Source organism: Ranitomeya variabilis, chromosome 3, assembly GCF_051348905.1.
Source record: "Ranitomeya variabilis isolate aRanVar5 chromosome 3, aRanVar5.hap1, whole genome shotgun sequence".
NCBI lineage: Eukaryota > Metazoa > Chordata > Amphibia > Anura > Dendrobatidae > Ranitomeya > Ranitomeya variabilis.
In genome coordinates, this window is record NC_135234.1 from 699794720 (window position 1) to 699814459 (window position 19740).

The following is a 19740-nucleotide window of genomic DNA, read 5'->3' on the forward strand; positions in this document are numbered from 1 at the left end:
ATATTAAAACTGTCCTTCTTTCACCAATCACAGTCCATCTTTCATTTTTGAGCAGTTGTCTGAGATGGATAATAAGGCGCATTTTTTCTGCTGGGTGGTATTGATAAATGAGTCTCACAGTCGCTGTATGTTGTAAAAATTATATTTATTAATTGTTATTATTATAATTTTCCCTCTTTGCAAAACATTATCAGAGAAAACATTATTCATAAATTTCTGCAGAACATTGAATAAAAATATCTGAATGAAAATACAGATAGCTTCTGTAAACATAAATGTAAGATAACACCTGGTAGCAGTTACTGGACACCCACCACAACAGGGGAATAAGTGTAACACTGAATCACATTCATGAGAAATGGATTTCAATCATTTTGGCTTTCAGTTGAGGTGCACATTAATCTGTATAGGAGAAATCAATGTGCTGTGAATGTATTATAATGTAGAATGTTCTGTACTGCCAAACTGGAAACTTGTAGACTACTGGACAAAAAATAACTTTCAGCGTTGTACCTTGGAATCCAAGAACTTTGATGAAAAACCTAAAACAGAGCTCAAAACTATCCCTGGTCATTATAGTTTTTTTGTGTCCTCACAAGTACATTTCTCCTGATATCTCTATTTTTGGAGATAATTTATTATTCTCATAAAATAAATATTGGAAGGTACTGGCATAAAAAGAGTTCCAAAGAACTAAACAGATATTTCAGGATATTGAAAAAAAATAGCAGTAGACTTTTGCTTAAAAATAAGACTTTTACAAGTAGTGGCTTTAAGGACAGGAATACCGGTAACAAGGGTCAAAGAATAAAAAAGGATATGGGGGACATAGGTGAGAAATGTAAAAAGTGAGAGAAAACTGATTTGGATTTTGTAAGACTCAAATTTTGTATTAAAATGATCAGGATCCCAACCTGCTCCTCAGGAATCATACTCAAAAATATTATGTATGCGCTTCTTCTCCTGCAAATGTTATTGTATACATTAAAGTAGTAAAATGAGCTGAGAAAATCTTTTTTTTTTTTTCACAACGTAAGCATCATGTAAATGAAAGATCAGCAGGGTTTTCATATTTTTCCATTATGTCTGGTTGAGGATGTGCAAAATCTATCCCCATGTGTCCATGTTTTGCACTGTTTTTTTCTGCACAGCGAACGTGCTCAGTGATGTTCGGTTATCACTAGTGTTGAGCATTCCGATACAGCAAGTATCGGGTATCGGCCGATATTTGCTGTATCGGAATTCCGATACAGAGTTCCGATATTTTTGTGATATCGGAAATCGGAATCGGAAGTTCCCAGTGTATGGTTCCCAGGGTCTGGAGGAGAGGAGACTCTCCTTCAGGCCCTGGGATCCATATTCATGTAAAAAATAAAGAATAAAAATAAAAAATATGGATATACTCACCCCTCTGGCGGACCCTGGACCTTAGCGATGTAACCGGCAGCCTCCGTTCCTAAGAATGCAGTGAGTGTAGGACCTGCGATGATGTCGCGGCTTGTGATTGGTCGCGTGAGCGGTCACATGAGCGGTCACGCGACCAATCACAAGCCGCGAAGTCATCGAAGGTCCTTCACTCTGCATTCTTAGGAACGGAGGCAGACGCTTGGACCGGTGAGAGGCAGGGGCCGTCCGAGGGGTGAGTATATCAATATTTTTTATTTTTATTCTTTATTTTATACATGAATATGGATCCCAGGGCCTGAAGGAGAGTTTCCTCTCCTTCAGACCCTGGGAACCATTCCGATATTTTGTGTCCCATTGATATGCATTGGTATCGGGTATCTGTATCGGCGATATCTGATATTTTTTGGGTATCGGCCGATCCAATCCGATACTGATACCTTTGCATATCGGAAGGTATCTCTCAACACTAGTTATCACTTGAGAATCACGGTACTCGGATGTGCTTGATACTCGGCGAGTAAAGGGCAGTGCTGAGTGTAAAACGTGAATCCCCACTTCTTTGGTGCTTGTTACACAGCCACTAACCATGTGATGATTGCCTGAGAGTCAATGTAATGCCATAGCTATTCTTACTGGCAATAATGATTCCTCTGACTTTCATTAAAGTACTAATGCTCTCGTATGTTTCCTTAGTTATACAGCATTCTATAGAAGTAATGTCCCCCTGTGACTCCTTATAATAATATAATCTCCCATGTGCCTTCTTTAATAATAATCCCCCTTGACCCCTTATGATAATAATGACCCTGTACTTCCTTATAATAACTCTCCACCCCATGATTTCTTATAAAATTAATGCCTCCTGTGTTTTCCCTATAATGTTAACAACCTACCAGTATGCTCCCTTATAATAATATCATCCCTCCATTTTTCCTCCTTATAATAAGTATTCTGTGCAGAGGCATTGTTAGGGCTAGCGGAACGCACCGAGGAAAATAGTTTTTATTGTTATTGGTGCGTTCGCAGCCTGGGGTCCACCGTGCAGGAGAACCTGCTGCTAGACAAATGGCAGCACAATATGGCGGTATTGGCTAGCTCGGTTAACTCACAGAGCAGCCGTGAAAGCAAAGCTCTGCACCCTGTTAACTTCACAGGAGCACAGGCTAACTACCCAAGAGAGAGCAGTCAGTGGTCATGCATGCACACAAAACTCCTCGCCAGAGGTGCCAGCATTCTAGGGGCTTATTTCAGCCAGGTTTCTGAATGTACACAGACACACAAACTCCTCGCCGGAGGTGCCAGCATTCTAGGGGCTTATTTCAGCCGGGTCCCTGAACACAATCACACATGACCACACTGGCGCAAAGCACATAATTTAGAAAGACATTAGCACATGGCCATGCGGCCATGCGAGCCTTTAATAGCTGCTGCCCGAACAGGACCTTCAAAGAAGGACCAATGAGAAGCTGCCGCAAAGCCTGAGCACCTTCAGGACCTTGCTGCAGTATCCAAGCATGTGACCCTCGATCTCCAATGAGAGATCTTACCCTGGGCATGCTCAGAAGGAGAAAAGCAAGACTTAGTCCCAAAAGCGTCTGCTCGCCGCTGCCCAGCACTGACTACAATAGCGGAAGCTGGAAGAGCAGCAGTAATCCTCCTCACAGAGTCAGATTGAACGAGATGCTGACACCGACGTCTCCGCTGAGCAGCCTCCACTGCGGCAGGAGAAGAATGGGAGACCGCAGCGGAGATGGCCTGAGATTCCCCCTGTGCAGAGGCGGGAACTCGAACCCTAACATTACCCCCCATCCTTGGGCCTCGCTACGCTCGAAGGCAGCAGTGAGCTGCGGAGCCCTAATTGTCATGAATCCCCAATGGCTAGGGATAGCACAGGATAAGCAAAGTATAATAAATATCGGACGAGCTCTAGGGTGATGGAACCTGGGCTGACCGCTGCCCTACGCCTGACAAACGCAACTAGAGATAGCCAGGGAGCGTGCCTACGTTGGTTCTAGACGCCACGCACCAGCCTAAGAGCTAACTAGTACTGCAGAGAAAACAAAGACCTCACTTGCCTCCAGAGGAATTAACCCCAAAGATATAGTTGCCCCCCACATGTATTGACGGTGAAATGAGAGGAAGGCACATACATAGAGATGATGTATATAGCTTTAGCAAATAGAGGCCCGCTGAAAACTAGAAAGCAGAATGACACAAAAGGGGACTGAGCGGTCAGCAAAAAACCCTAATCAAAAAAACCATCCTGAGATTACAAGAACCCATGTGCCAACTCATGGCACATGGGGAGAACCTCAGTCCACTAGAGCAACCAGCTAACAAAGAGACATTCTAAGCAAGCTGGATAAAAAACCAAACAACTGAAAATCAGCACTTAGCTTATCCTGAAAGATCTGGGAGCAGGTAGGCAGGAACCAAACAGAGCACATCTGAATACATTGTTAGCCGGCAAGGGAAATGACAGAGAGGCCAGGTAAAATAGGAAACACCCAGCCTCTGATGGACAGATGGAAACCAAAGGCCGCAACCCACCAAAGTCACCCAGTACCAGCAGTAACCACCAGAGGGAGCCCGCAAACAGAATCCACAACAGTACCCCCCCCTTGAGGAGGGGTCACCGAACCCTCACGAGAACCCCCAGGGCGATCAGGGTGAGCTCTGTGGAAGGCGCGGACCAAATCAGTCGCATGAACATCGGAGGCGACCACCCAGGAATTGTCCTCCTGACCATAACCCTTCCACTTAACCAAATACTGGAGTTTGCATCTGGAAACACGAGAATCCAAGATCTTTTCAACAACATACTCCAATTCTCCCTCCACCAGCACCGGAGCAGGAGGCTCGACCGAAGGAACAACAGGCACCTCATACCTCCACAACAACGACCGATGGAACACATTATGAATAGCGAACGATGCTGGGAGATCCAAACGGAAAGATACAGGGTTAAGAATCTCCGAGATCCTATAAGGACCGATGAACCGAGGCTTGAACTTAGGAGAAGAGACCTTCATAGGGACAAAACGAGAAGACAACCACACCAAGTCCCCAACAAGAAGTCGGGGACCCACGCGGCGACGGCGATTAGCAAACTGCTGAGTCTTCTCCTGAGATAACTTCAAATTGTCCACCACCTGATTCCAAATGTGATGTAGCCTGTCCACCACCACGTCCACTCCAGGACAATCCGAAGACTCCACCTGACCAGAGGAAAAACGAGGATGAAACCCCGAATTACAAAAAAAAAGGAGAGACCAACGTGGCCGAACTAGCCCGATTATTAAGAGCAAATTCGGCCAGTGGCAAAAAAGCAACCCAGTCATCCTGATCAGCAGAAACAAAACACCTCAAATAAGTTTCCAAGGTCTGATTAGTTCGCTCCGTCTGGCCATTCGTCTGAGGATGGAATGCGGACGAGAAAGACAAATCAATGCCCATCTTGGCACAAAACGTCCGCCAAAATCTAGACACAAACTGGGATCCCCTGTCAGAAACGATATTCTCCGGAATCCCATGCAAACGAACCACGTTCTGAAAAAACAAAGGAACCAACTCAGAGGAGGAGGGCAACTTAGGCAAGGGCACCAAATGAACCATCTTAGAAAAGCGGTCACACACAACCCAGATAACGGACATTTTCTGTGAAACCGGGAGATCAGAAATAAAATCCATGGAAATGTGCATCCAAGGCCTCTTCGAGATGGGCAAGGATAACAACAACCCACTAGCCCGTGAACAGCAAGGCTTAGCTCGAGCACACACTTCACAAGACTGCACAAAGGTACGCACATCCCTAGACAAGGAAGGCCACCAAAAAGACCTGGCCACCAAGTCTCTTGTACCAAATATTCCAGGATGACCAGCCAACACAGAAGAATGGACCTCGGAGATGACTCTACTGGTCCAATCATCCGGAACAAACAGTCTTTCTGGTGGACATCGATCCGGTTTATCCACCTGAAACTCCTGCAATGCGCGTCGCAAGTCTGGGGATACGGCGGACAATATTACTCCATCCCTAAGGATACCAGCAGGCCCAGTGTCTCCAGGAGAGTCAGGCACAAAACTCCTGGAAAGAGCATCTGCCTTCACATTCTTTGAACCTGGCAGGTATGAAACCACGAAATTGAAACGAGAAAAAAATAACGACCAACGAGCCTGTCTAGGATTCAAACGCCTGGCAGACTCAAGGTAAATGAGATTCTTGTGATCAGTCAAGACCACCACGCGATGTTTAGCACCCTCAAGCCAATGACGCCACTCCTCAAATGCCCACTTCATGGCCAAAAGCTCCCGATTACCCACATCATAATTGCGCTCGGCGGGCGAGAATTTTCTAGAGAAGAAAGCACATGGCTTCATCACCGAGCCATTAGAACTTCTCTGTGACAAAACCGCCCCCTGCTCCAATCTCGGAAGCATCAACCTCCACCTGGAAAGGAAGTGAAACATCTGGTTGACACAACACAGGAGCAGAAGAAAACCGGCGCTTAAGTTCCCGAAAGGCCTCCACGGCCGCAGGAGACCAATCAGCAACATCAGCACCCTTTTTAGTCAAATCAGTCAAAGGTTTAACAATACTGGAAAAATTAGCAATGAACCGACGATAAAAATTAGCAAACCCCAAGAACTTCTGAAGGCTCTTAACAGATGTAGGTTGTGTCCAGTCACAAATAGCCTGAACCTTAACGGGATCCATCTCAATAGTAGAAGGAGAAAAAATGTACCCCAAAAAAGAAATCTTCTGGACTCCGAAGAGACACTTTGAGCCCTTCACAAACAGAGAATTGGCCCGCAAAACCTGAAACACCTTCCTGACCTGTAGAACATGAGACTCCCAGTCATCAGAAAACACCAAAATATCATCCAAATACACAATCATAAACTTATCCAGATATTCACGGAAAATATTGTGCATAAAGGACTGAAAGACTGACGGAGCATTGGAGAGTCCAAAAGGCATTACCAAATACTCAAAATGGCCCTCAGGCGTATTAAATGCGGTTTTCCACTCATCACCCTGTTTTATCCGCACCAGATTATACGCACCACGAAGATCTATTTTAGTGAACCACCTAGCCCCCTTAATGCGAGCAAACAAATCAGTAAATAATGGCAATGGATACTGGTATTTGACTGTAATCTTATTCAGAAGGCGATAATCTATACAAGGCCTCAGGGAACCATCTTTTTTTGCCACGAAAAAAAAAACCTGCTCCCAGAGGGGACGAAGATGGACGAATATGTCCCTTTTCCAAGGACTCCTTAATATAATTCCGCATAGCAGTATGCTCTGGCAGTGACAGATTAAATAAACGACCCTTAGGGAACTTACTGCCAGGAATCAATTCTATAGCACAGTCACACTCTCTATGGGGAGGGAGCGAATTGAACTTAGGCTCCTCAAAAACATCCCTATAATCCGACAAAAACGCAGGGATCTCTGAAGGAGTAGATGAAGCTATAGAAATCGGAGGTGCATCATCATGAACCCCGTGACATCCCCAGCTTAGCACAGACATTGTTTTCCAGTCCAGGACAGGATTATGAGTTTGTAACCATGGCAGACCAAGCACTAGTACATCATGTAAATTATACAGTACAAGGAAGCGAATCACCTCCTGATGAACGGGAGTCATGCGCATGGTCACTTGTGTCCAATACTGCGGTTTATTCATAGCCAATGGTGTAGAATCAATTCCTTTCAGAGGAATAGGAACTTCCAGAGGCTCTAGACTAAAACCGCAGCGTTTAGCAAATGACCAATCCATATGACTCAGGGCAGCGCCTGAATCCACATAGGCATCGACGGAAATGGAAGACAGTGAAAAAATCAGAGTCACAGACAAAATGAACTTAGACTGCAGAGTATCAATGGCAAAAGATTTATCAACCCTTTTTGTGCGTTTAGAGCATGCTGATATAACATGAGCTGAATCACCACAATAAAAACACAAACCATTTTTCCGCCTATAATTTTGCCGTTCACTTCTGGACTGAATTCTATCACATTGCATAGTCTCAGGTGCCTGTTCAGAAGACACCGCCAACTGGTGCACGGGTTTGCGCTCCCGTAAACGCCGATCAATCTGAATGGCCATAGCCATAGACTCATTCAGACCTGTAGGCGCAGGGAACCCCACCATAATATCCTTAATGGCCCCAGAAAGACCATTTCTGAAGTTTGCAGCCAGGGCGCACTCATTCCACTGAGTAAGCACCGACCATTTCTGAAATTTCTGACAATATATTTCCGCTTCATCATGCCCCTGAGAGAGGGCCAATAAAGCCTTTTCAGCCTGAATCTCTAGGTTAGGTTCCTCATAGAGCAATCCCAATGCCAGAAAAAACGCATCCACACTGAGCAATGCAGGATCCCCTGGTGCCAATGCAAATGCCCAATTCTGAGGGTCGCCCCGTAGGAACGATATAACAATCTTGACCTGTTGAGCAGGGTCTCCAGAGGAGCGAGATTTCAAAGAGAGAAACAATTTACAATTGTTCCTGAAATTCAGGAAGGTAGATCTATCTCCAGAAAAAAACTCTGGAATAGGAATTCTAGGTTCAGACATGGGAGTGTGAACAACGAAATCCTGTATGTTTTGAACCTTTGCCGCGAGATTACTCAGGCTGGAAGCCAAACTCTGGACATCCATGATAAACAGCTAAGATCAGAGCCATTCAAGGGTTAAGAGGAGGTAAGAAGCAGCTAGACAGCAATTAAGGGCTAGGCAGCAAAACTCTGAAGGGAAAAAAAAATAAAAAATTTTCCTTGAATACTTCTTTTCCTCCTGCTTCAGCCCAAACAATTAACACTTTGTGGGCCGGCTATACTGTCATGAATCCCCAATGGCTAGGGATAGCACAGGATAAGCAAAGTATAATAAATATCGGACGAGCTCTAGGGTGATGGAACCTGGGCTGACCGCTGCCCTACGCCTGACAAACGCAACTAGAGATAGCCAGGGAGCGTGCCTACGTTGGTTCTAGACGCCACGCACCAGCCTAAGAGCTAACTAGTACTGCAGAGAAAACAAAGACCTCACTTGCCTCCAGAGGAATTAACCCCAAAGATATAGTTGCCCCCCACATGTATTGACGGTGAAATGAGAGGAAGGCACATACATAGAGATGATGTATATAGCTTTAGCAAATAGAGGCCTGCTGAAAACTAGAAAGCAGAATGACACAAAAGGGGACTGAGCGGTCAGCAAAAAACCTTAATCAAAAAAACCATCCTGAGATTACAAGAACCCATGTGCCAACTCATGGCACATGGGGAGAACCTCAGTCCACTAGAGCAACCAGCTAACAAAGAGACATTCTAAGCAAGCTGGACAAAAAACCAAACAACTGAAAATCAGCACTTAGCTTATCCTGAAAGATCTGGGAGCAGGTAGGCAGGAACCAAACAGAGCACATCTGAACACATTGTTAGCCGGCAAGGGAAATGACAGAGAGGCCAGGTAAAATAGGAAACACCCAGCCTCTGATGGACAGATGGAAACCAAAGGCCGCAACCCACCAAAGTCACCCAGTACCAGCAGTAACCACCAGAGGGAGCCCGCAAACAGAATCCACAACACCTAATGTGCTCAGCAGGCTCCCAAGACCTGTCCTCAGGACCATAACCCTTTCAGTCCACCAAATAAAGCTTTTAGCCACGTACCACCTTGCACCCCAAAATAGCGTTCACCTCGTAATCGTCCGTAGATGAACCCGATGTCCCAGCAGATGACTAGGAAAACCGGGACATGTGTACGGGTTTCAAGAGGGACACATGAAAGGTGTCGGTGATACCCAGGCGTGGTGGAAGGGCTAAACGATAGACCACAGGGTTAACCTGTTCGAGGACCTTGAAAGGACCCAAGTAGCGAGGTGCAAACTTAGTGGACTCAACACGCAGCCTGATGTTACGGGCGGAGAGCCACACCAAGTCACCAGGAGCAAAGGTCGGAGCGGGGCACCGATGTGCATCAGAGGAAGACCTCATTCTCTCCTTGGAGGCCCGAATGGCATCCTGAGTGCGGTCCCAAATATCCCGTGCCTCCACAGCCCAGTCTGCCACCCTGGAGTCGGCGGAAGACACGGGCATTGGCACAGGTACCCGCGGATGCTGACCACAGTTGAGGAGGAATGGGGTTTGACCAGTGGAGTCGGCTACAGCATTGTTCAGCGCAAACTCCGCCCACGGTAGCAAGGATGCCCAGTCATCATGCCTGGCAGAGACAAAATGTCGCAGATATGTGACCAAGGTCTGGTTGGCCCTCTCTTCCAATCCATTTATCTCGGGATGATATGCGGAAGAGAGATTTAACTCAATGCTGAGAAGACGACAAAGCTCTCTCCAGAACCGAGATGCAAACTGGGGACCCCGGTCACTGACAATTTTGTCCGGCATACCGTGTAAGCGGAAGATGTGTTTTATGAACAACGCTGCCAAAGCCCGTGCAGAAGGTAACCGTGGTAGCGGCACCAAATGCACCATTTTTGAGAAATGATCAGTGATAAACCAAATGATGGTACAGCCACGAGACTTTGGCAAACCCACCACAAAGTCCATCCCGACCATTTCCCAGGGCCTGTCTGCCACCGGCAAGGGATAGAGTAACCCAGCTGGCCGTTGTCGAGGAGACTTATTTTTGGCGCAGGAGACACACGCCTGAATATAATATCTGACAACACGGACCATATGTGGCCACCAGTACGTTCTCACCAACAGCTCAGACGTCCTCTTTGTCCCAAAGTGTCCACCCACCCTGGACGAATGAGCCCAAAAGAGAACCTCCGGTCGCAAATTAATGGGCACAAAAGTCTTGCCCGGAGGCACAGACTCTAGCAACACCGGAGCTACGGGTGTCAGACTCTCGGAAGGGTCAATAAGCCGAGGCTCTCCTTCCTCCTCCTCAGTTGACACAACAGAGCGAGAAAGGGCATCAGCACGAATGTTCTTCTCCCCAGCGAGAAAATGGAGGGTGAAATGGAACCGGGAGAAGAACAAGGACCATCTGGCCTGGTGAGAATTTAGCCGCTGAGCTGTTTGCAAATATAATACATTTTTGTGGTCCGTGAAGACTTGAAAGGGAAAACGAGCCCCCTCCAAGAGATGTCTCCACTCAGAGAAAGCCAACTTCATTGCTAGCAACTGTCTGTCCCCGATGGAATAATTCTTCTCCGCTGGTGTAAAGGTCTTGGAGAAAAAGAAGCAAAGATGCTTCTGACCTTGAGCATCTTTTTGGAAAAGGACTGCTCCTGCACCAACGGATAAAGCATCCACCTCCATGATAAACGGCTTATCTACATCGGGACGATGTAGAATGGGAGCGCTGTCAAAATGAGACTTGATAGAAGAAAAGGCCCTGGAGACCTCTTCTGACCACAATTTGGGATTTGCTCCCTTCTTGGTGAGGGCTACCAAGGGAGCTACTAAAGTTGAGAAGTGGGGAATGAACTGGCGGTAATAATTAATGAACCCCATAAAGCGCTGCACCGCTTTAAGAGAATGAGGTTCTTGCCAGTCCATCACAGCTTGTAGTTTGGCAGGATCCATAGCCAATCCCTAGGCTGAGATGATATAGCCCAGGAAAGGTAAAGACTCCTGCTCAAACATACACTTCTCCAACTTAGCATACAGGGAATTTGCCCGTAAGAGGTCGAAGACTCTGCCAACATCTCTCCTGTGGGAGTCAATATCAGGAGAAAAGATGAGAATATCATCCAGATAGACTATAACCGAGGTGGAGAGCATATCCTGGAAAATGTTGTTGACAAAGTCTTGGAAAACGGCTGGGGCATTACAGAGCCCGAAGGGCATCACTAGATATTCATAGTGCCCATCTCTGGTGTTAAACGCCGTCTTCCATTCGTCCCCCTCACGGATGCGAATCAGGTTATATGCGCCCCTCAGATCTAATTTGGTAAATACCCTTGCTCCCCGTAGCCTATCAAAAAGCTCAGAAATCAAGGGCAGCGGGTATTTATTCTTAATGGTGATGGCGTTAAGACCCCTGTAGTCTATGCAAGGACGTAACTCTCCGTTCTTCTTCTGGAAGAAAAAGAACCCCGCCCCTGCCGGTGACACTGACTTCCTAATGAACCCTCTTGCCAAGTTCTCCTGGATGTATAGGGACATATCCTCAGTCTCCGGGAGAGAGAGGGGATAGACACGTCCCCTAGGAGGTTCTGCTCCAGGCAAGAGATCTATAGGACAGTCATAGGGACGGTGAGGTGGAAGGGTCTCAGCAGCCCTCTTGGAGAAAACGTCTGCATAGGACCGATAGCATTCGTGAAGAGAAGACAGATCTGCGGGTATCTCAGTGGTGGAAACCAGAACGCACTCTTTCACACATCTGCCCTTACAAGACTCACTCCAACCCAATATCCTCCCAGAGGACCACTCAATATGTGGAGAGTGAAAATGGAGCCAGGGTATTCCCAGCAAAATCTCATCCATTCCCTCGGGAAGAACAAGAAGGGAAATAATCTCCTGGTGGGATTGGGACATGGCTAATGTGAAAGGGACAGTCTGGTGTGTGATTTGTAATGGAAGTGTCGACCCATTCACCACTCTAACAGTTACTGGTTTAGAGAGCATCACCACAGGTACATTGTGGCACAGAGCAAAAGTAGAGGACATGAAATTTCCCTCAGCTCCTGAATACACACAAAGGTCAACTGCAAGAGTGAATGAGTCCAACAGAATTGTCCCTTTAAAGGACAACTTGGAGGAAAAGGCCACTTTGTCCAGTGAACCTCCTCCTATAGTCACTAGACGTGATCGTTTACCCGACCGCTGTGGACACTTGTTAGCATAATGTCCCAGTTGCTAACAATTTCTACACACCACAAGTACTCGAACGGTCTGAGACTTAGGTCCCACTCGAGAAACCTCCATGGCCTCATGGGAGTCGGACGCCAGGACGGGAGATTCTAGAGGTCTGGTGAAGGTGGGAGCCAGCCGAAACCTCTGCCTACACTGGGTCCGCTCCAACCTCCGCTCGTTAAAACGGAGGTCGATGTGGGTAGAAATTGTAATGAGCTCCTCCAGTGTGGCGGGAATCTCCCTGGTGGCCAAAGCGTCCTTTACATGATCAGCCAGTCCTTTCCAATACACCGGAATAAGGACTTTATCCGGCCATTCTAACTCAGAGGCTAGAGTCCGGAATTGAATGGCAAACTGGCTGACCATGGACGAACCCTGAGAAATTGCCAACAATTGGAGCGCGGTATCATGAGTGACACGGGGTCCTAAAAAGACCTGCCTCAGAGCGTCCAGGAAGAGAGGAGCACTCTGCACGACACGATCATTGCGCTCCCAAAGCGGCGTTGCCCACTCCAATGCCCTGCCCGACAAAAGAGACAAAATGAATCCCACTCTCGCCCGTTCCAAAGGAAAACGTGCAGCCAGGAGCTCGAGATGTATGGAGCACTGGCTCACGAATCCGAGACATAGTTTACTGTCACCAGAAAACTTGTCTGGAAGCGGGAGATGGGATATAGTCGGAGCAGGGGTGGTTGCGGACAAACTGGCTGCAGCTGCACTTGCAGCCTGAACAGCGACAGCAGTGACGTCCACAGCTGAGGTTGTACGCTCTAGAGCTGCCAACCTTCCCTCCAGCTGCTGGACGTACCGCTGTAAACGCTGATCGTCCGCCATTTACTAGCCAGACCCTGGCGCTAGTGTACTGTTAGGGCTAGCGGAATGCACCGAGGAAAATAGTTTTTATTGTTATTGGTGCGTTCGCAGCCTGGGGTCCACCGTGCAGGAGAACCTGCTGCTAGACAAATGGCAGCACAATATGGCTGTATTGCCTAGCTCGGTTAACTCACAGAGCAGCCGTGAAAGCAAAGCTCTGCGCCCTGTTAACTTCACAGGAGCACAGGCTAACTACCCAAGAGAGAGCAGTCAGTGGTCATGCATGCACACAAAACTCCTCGCCGGAGGTGCCAGCATTCTAGGGGCTTATTTCAGCCAGGTCCCTGAATGTACACAGACACACAAACTCCTCGCCGGAGGTGCCAGCATTCTAGGGGCTTATTTCAGCTGGGTCCCTGAACACAATCACACATGACCACACTGGCGCAAAGCACATCATTTAGAAAGACACTAGCGCATGGCCGTGCGGCCATGCCAGCCTTTTATAGCTGCTGCCCGAACAGGACCTTCAAAGAAGGACCAATGAGAAGCTGCCCAAAGCCTGAGCACCTTCAGGACCTTGCTGCAGTATCCAAGCATGTGACCCTCGATCTCCAATGAGAGATCTTACCCTGGGCATGCTCAGAAGGAGAAAAGCAAGACTTAGTCCCAAAAGCGTCTGCTCGCCGCTGCCCAGCACTGACAACAATAGTGGAAGCTGGAAGAGCAGCAGTAATCCTCCTCACAGAGTCAGATTGAGCGAGATGCTGAGACCGACGTCTCCGCTGAGCAGCCTCCACTGCGGCAGGAGAAGACCGCAGCGGAGATGGCCCGAGATTCCCCCTGTGCAGAGGCGGGAACTCGAACCCTAACAGGCTTACATAGAAATTACGGAGCCCCGTATCAAAGGTCCTAATACGACACAAGGCGTAGTGACAGAAGGGCATACCTCCAGGAGGACACTGACAGCTTGAGGCCTCTGTGCAAGAAATATGTCTGGGTCCCCCTACTTTTATGGCTACACAGATATATATATATATATATATATATATATACATATATATATACACAGTGGGGCAAAAAACTATTTAGTCAGCGACCAATTGTGCAAGTTTTCCCACTTAAAAAGATGATAGAGATGATAGATTGACATCATAGGTAGACCACAACTATGAGAGTCAAAATGAGAAAACAAATCCAGAAAATCACCTTGTCTGATTTTGCAAGATTTATTTTGCAAAATATGGTAGAAAATAAGTATTTGGTCATTAACAAAAGTTCATATCAATATTTTGCTATATATCCTTTGTTGGCAATGACAGTGGTCAAACGTTTCCTGTAAGTCTTCACAAGGTTGGCACACACTGTTGGTGGTATGTTGGTCCATTCCTCCATGCAGATCTCCTCTAGAGAGGTGATGTTTTGGGCCTGTTGCCGGGCAACACAGACTTTCAACTCCTTCCAAAGGTTTTCTATGAGGCTGAGATCTTGAGGCTGGCTAGGCCACTCCAGGACCTTCATATGTTTCTTACAAAGCCACTGATTCATTGCCCTGACAGTGTGCTTGGGATAATTATCATGCTGAAAGACCCATCCATGTTTCATCTTCAATGCCCCTGCTGATGGAAGGAGGTTTGCACTCAATATCTCACGATACATGGCCCCATTCATTCATGTACACGGATCAGTCGTCCTGGTCCCTTTGCAAAGAAACAGCCCCAAAGCATGATGTTGCCACCCCCATGCTTCACAGTAGGTATGGTGTTCATTGCAACTCAGCATTCTGTCTCCTCCAAACACGATGAGTTTTGTCTCTACCAAACAGTTCTACTTTGGTTTCATCAGACTATATGACATTCTCCCAATACTCTTCTGGACAATCCAAATGCTCTCTAACAAACTTCAGACAAGCCCGGATATGTACTGGCTTAAACAGGGGGACACGTCTGGCACTGCAGGATCTGAGTCCCTGTCAGCGTAGTGTGTTACTGATGGTAACCTTTGTTACGGTGGCCCCAGCTCTATGTAGGTAATTCATTAGGTCCCTCCGTGTGGTTCTGGGATTTTTGCTCATCGTTTTTGTGATAATTTTGACCTCACAGGGTGAGATCTTGTGTGGAGCCACAGATCGATGGAAATTATCAGTGGTCTTGTATGTCTTCCATCTTCTTATTATTGCTCCCACAGTTAATTTCATCACACCAAGCTGCTTGCCTATTGCAGATTCAGTCTTCCCAGCCTGGTGCAGGGCTATAATTTTATTTCTGGTGTCCTTCGACAGCTCTTTGGTCTTCACCATAGTGGAGTTTGGAGTGTGACTGTTTGAGGTTGTGGACAGGTGTCTTTTATACTGATAACAAATTCAAACAGGTGCCATTGCTACAGGTAATGAGTGGAAGACAGAGGAACCTCTTGATAAAGAAGTTACAGGTCTGTGAGAGCCAGAAATCTTGCATATTTTTACGTGACCAAATACTTATTTTCCACCATATTTTGCAAAATAAATCTTGCAAAATCAGACAAGGTGATTTTCTGGATTTGTTTTCTCATTTTGACTCTCATAGTTGTGGTCTACCTATTATGTCAATTGCAGGCCTCTCTCATCCTTTTAAGTGGGAGAACTTGCACAATTGGTTGCTGACTAAGCACGGATCACCACCAAGTTACCGCCGGACGACTCCCAGGTGAAAATGCAAATCACTCACTTTCCAGCGCATGAGCAGGATAAGTGAGTGGTTTATATTTATTTATTATTTTTATTTATTTTTGTACCGTAACAAAAAAGATCTGTTTGTACTGTACCAAAATAGGGATCATATCAGGTGGTGCTGGATTTTTCGGAGTACTGAATAAGCTTTTCTACATTTCTGCCATGCTAACCACCCTTTCCAAGGTGTAGCCAGTGCCCCAGCTACATTGACGACTTCATCCTCCTCAGCCTTGTGCTTCCAGAAGAAAGAAGAAAGGAAAAGCTTGACTGTTTCATTTCAGCATCTGGAGAGCTGAAATGCATGGTCTCTTCCTTTCTGGGCTGCAAACCCATGAGAAGGGTACATCTACTTTCCTGATAGGTGGGGGCCCTATAAATGGGACCAGCACCTATTCTATATTTCTACATTATTTCAATGTGCAATAAAATGTCTCAGAAGGTAATACTTTGGTAATATTGAGGCCCATAAAGTTATTTTGATTTGACAATGTGGCCCTCAGGTTGTCCACCCCCGATCTATGTGATATCACTAGTATAGACTTAAAGGGAACCTGTCACCAGGAATAACGCTGTTAACCAGCAGATATGGGGTTAATCTGCAGGTTAACAGCGATGTGACTCTGCCCGGTGCCAGCATGCAGACTAATGCAGCAGGGAGAAAATGATCTTTATTCTAATGTCAGTCAGGGTTGGGGGCGCGGTTACAGTGGCCGCTCTAAACACTCACAGCGGTGACTGAACGGGAGCCATCTCCACCTCCATGACTGAATACCGAATGCTGGTGGGGAGAATTATGATCATTTTCTCCCCGCTACATTCAGCTGTGTGCAGGCAGAGTAGAGTCATAACGTTGTTAACCTGCAGGGGAACCGCATATCTACTGGTTAACAGTGTTATTCCTGGTGATAAGTTCCCTTTAATATTAGCCTACCCTAAAGACTGACTTACAAAAGAGAAAGAATGTATCACTCCAAAAAAGAAAAGTTGCCGAAATAAAGGGAATAAAATATTGAAATCATAATCTGGAAGCGTTCCTCACTGACATGCTGTAAACTTGATATGTAAATCGATACTTTGCATGTGCTCTTGAGACTGAAATCTTAGCCTTCATCATAGGCTATGAGCTCCTTGTTATCAGTGTAAATTAAAGACTATGCCCATAATCCTAAACCTGAGTCAGATTTTTATTTGTTGAGTGGGTTGTGGAGGGGAAGGGGTAATTTAAAACTGGATCATGGCTTTAGCTTTGATTGTGATTTGATATACCCTGACCTCTGTCATTTATGGAGTAGGAGCAACAGATTCCCAGCAACAATAAGTCATAATTCTAAATAACCCAAAGACACGTCTAAACATGGTGCAGAACACAGCGACTGTAATTTCCATGTTACAAATCTGTGATCTTGAGTGGTTCTTATTATGAAGCCTGAAGATGAGCTCCAGGCAGGTTGACAAGAACACGTTATGTACACATAGAGCGTTATCAGAAAGCAGGTCATTATCATGTCTGTTCAAGTACTACCAGTATTATCAGTGACGTGATGCAGAGACACGGAGATGACAGTAGGAGAAATTAACGTTGTGATGTTGTTACTTTTCCCTCTAATAATGGATGCCTCATACATTTTCCACTATGACATGCAATATATCACATTTTCCATATTTTACCGAGAGTAGAACTAATCAGTATCTACTGTACTCAGCATTGATGTGTTAGTAATTATTATTTATACGTGACTTACCCAGTATACATGTTATCAGCGCTGTTCATTTTCCATCTTTCCTGATGGTCCCAAGGGAGCAGGTGGTGATCGTATCTAGAGACATTCGCTGTTCTGAGGTAGCAGCCCTTTTGCCTTGAAGTGGGTTTCATTAGGAATCTAAAAGTTCAGGAATGTTTAGAATGCAACAAGAAGAGAAAAAATGTTTTGCAATAGTTTTCTGGATGAGATGGTAGGTAGATTCAGTATAAAGTACTGCATATTATATACAATGTACGTTTAAGCTTTTTTATTTTATTTTTTTACAAAAGTATTCAAGATTTCAGAATAAATAAAAATGGATATATTATGATTTGTTCAGAGATCTGTCACCACGAACCAAGGAGCGTGCCAGGAGTTGAGAGGGCAAAAATTTAAATGAAGCTTCCTTTTTGCATCGGTTAAACGGGGCTAACCAACTTTTACAATGATTTTATAAAGCAGCAGCAAATGTTAGAAAAAAAATGAAAAAATCCATATTCATTTCTTCTTTGCCCCACAAATACAATGTTATTTCTCAAGTAGTTTTATGGGTTTTAGTTCACAAGCGACTGACATGTTCTAATCAGTGACCATAAAAGTCACGAGCCACACTACTGGCATTAATGTTCAGTGGTGGGAGTGGAGATACCAACATATCTAAACATGATCGCTGTGGTCACTAATTGACTGTAGTGGCCACATGCTAGCCTCTTTTAAACAAAGACCATAAGGACCACCAGAATGAAATGAAGTTACGTCATTGTTCGTAAGCAAAGACCATGAGAACAAAACCAGGGGAAGAGTCCTGAGGAGAGAATTTGGCCGTTGCAGCTGAAAGGAGGACATTGGCAAACCAGGGGAAGTCCTGAGGAGAGAATTTGCATATTTCCAGTGCCTTCTGGGATAAGTGAAGAGTCCCCACGAGCTCAAAGAACACTGGATTTTGGCCGTTGCAGCTGAAAGGAGGACATCGGTAAACCACGTGCCTGGCGGAACGCAAATTTTGACAGGTTTTTCACCGCTTTAATATTTATTTAACAGTAAGAACATGGAGAGACCAGGAGCCATTTGGTGAGCTGCATATCTTGCTACATATTCACAGACTTACCAGTGGAGAAGCCAAACTTCACATGCCAGAAATGCAAGCTTGCGTCCCTGTTGGAGGAAAAGTTGCAAAATCTAGAAGAGAGATTAGCTACATTGAAAACCATTAAGTTATGTGAAGAGTTCTTAGACAGAGAAGAATTACCTCTTCATGTTACAGAAAGAGAAGAAATTCGAAGTGCACGTGAAGAAACAGAGGAATGGAAGCATATGACCCAGAGAAGCAGGAGGATCGGGAGACAGTCAGCACCCATACTGCTCAGGAACCAGTACCAGGCTCTCATGCAGGAGAACAATGAAGAAATACATCAAGATAAGACTTTACCTACAAAGAACAACTTTGCATGCCCTCAGAGTCCTCCTGCATGGAGAAAGAAAAATGTTGTGAAGAAGAAACGGAGAGTTGTTTTCATGGGGGATTCCCTGTTGAGAGGAACAGAGGCCGCTATCTGCTGACCAGATATAACCTCAAGAGAAATATGCTGGTGGAATAAGATTCTGCAGGTGAACAACTGGCTACGTCGATGGTGCCATCAGCAAGCATTTGGATTTCTGGATCACGGAGTGAATGACCTATATGATGGACTGCTTGCTAGAGATGGGGTGCACCTTATGAAGACTGGAAAACATGTATTTAGAAGTTGCCTTGCTACACTTATTAGGAGAGCTTTAAACTAGAACAATGTGGGAAGGGAAGCAAAAGGCCAGAAAAAGCCATACACCTGACAACTACTATTGAGACCTCTGCTATTAGAAGTGGAAAGGAAGAGCAAAGACAAAGAAATCGAAATAATAAAAATATTGGAGGAAGAGAAACCAATCACAAACTAAAATGTTTGTATACAAATGCACAAAGCATGGGCAACAAACAAGGAGAAGTGGAACTACTAACAGAGGAGAAGAAATATGATGTCATTGGAATCACTGAAACTTGGTGGGACGATACACATGATTGGTATACAAGACTAGAAGGATACAACTTATTTGCAAGAAACAGACTTGATACACGAGGAGGAGGTGTCGCATTGTATGTTAGGGTACCGTCACACAGTGAAATTTCCATCGCTGCGACGCCACGATCCGTGACGTCGCAGCGTCGTATGATTATCGCTCCAGCGTCGTAG

At 45.7% G+C, this 19740-nt stretch overlaps 1 long non-coding RNA gene across 1 annotated transcript in view; it reads right to left on the bottom strand.

The window, feature by feature from the left end:
* The window catches only part of LOC143818533 (uncharacterized), a 55328-nt gene extending 37469 nt beyond the window's left edge, over window positions 1-17859 (bottom strand). Inside the window, exon 1 of the long non-coding RNA XR_013224590.1 lies at window positions 17513-17859. This is a non-coding gene — a long non-coding RNA (uncharacterized LOC143818533). The remainder of the gene's footprint in view (window positions 1-17512) is intronic.
* Between the last annotated feature and the right edge of the window lie 1881 nt (window positions 17860-19740).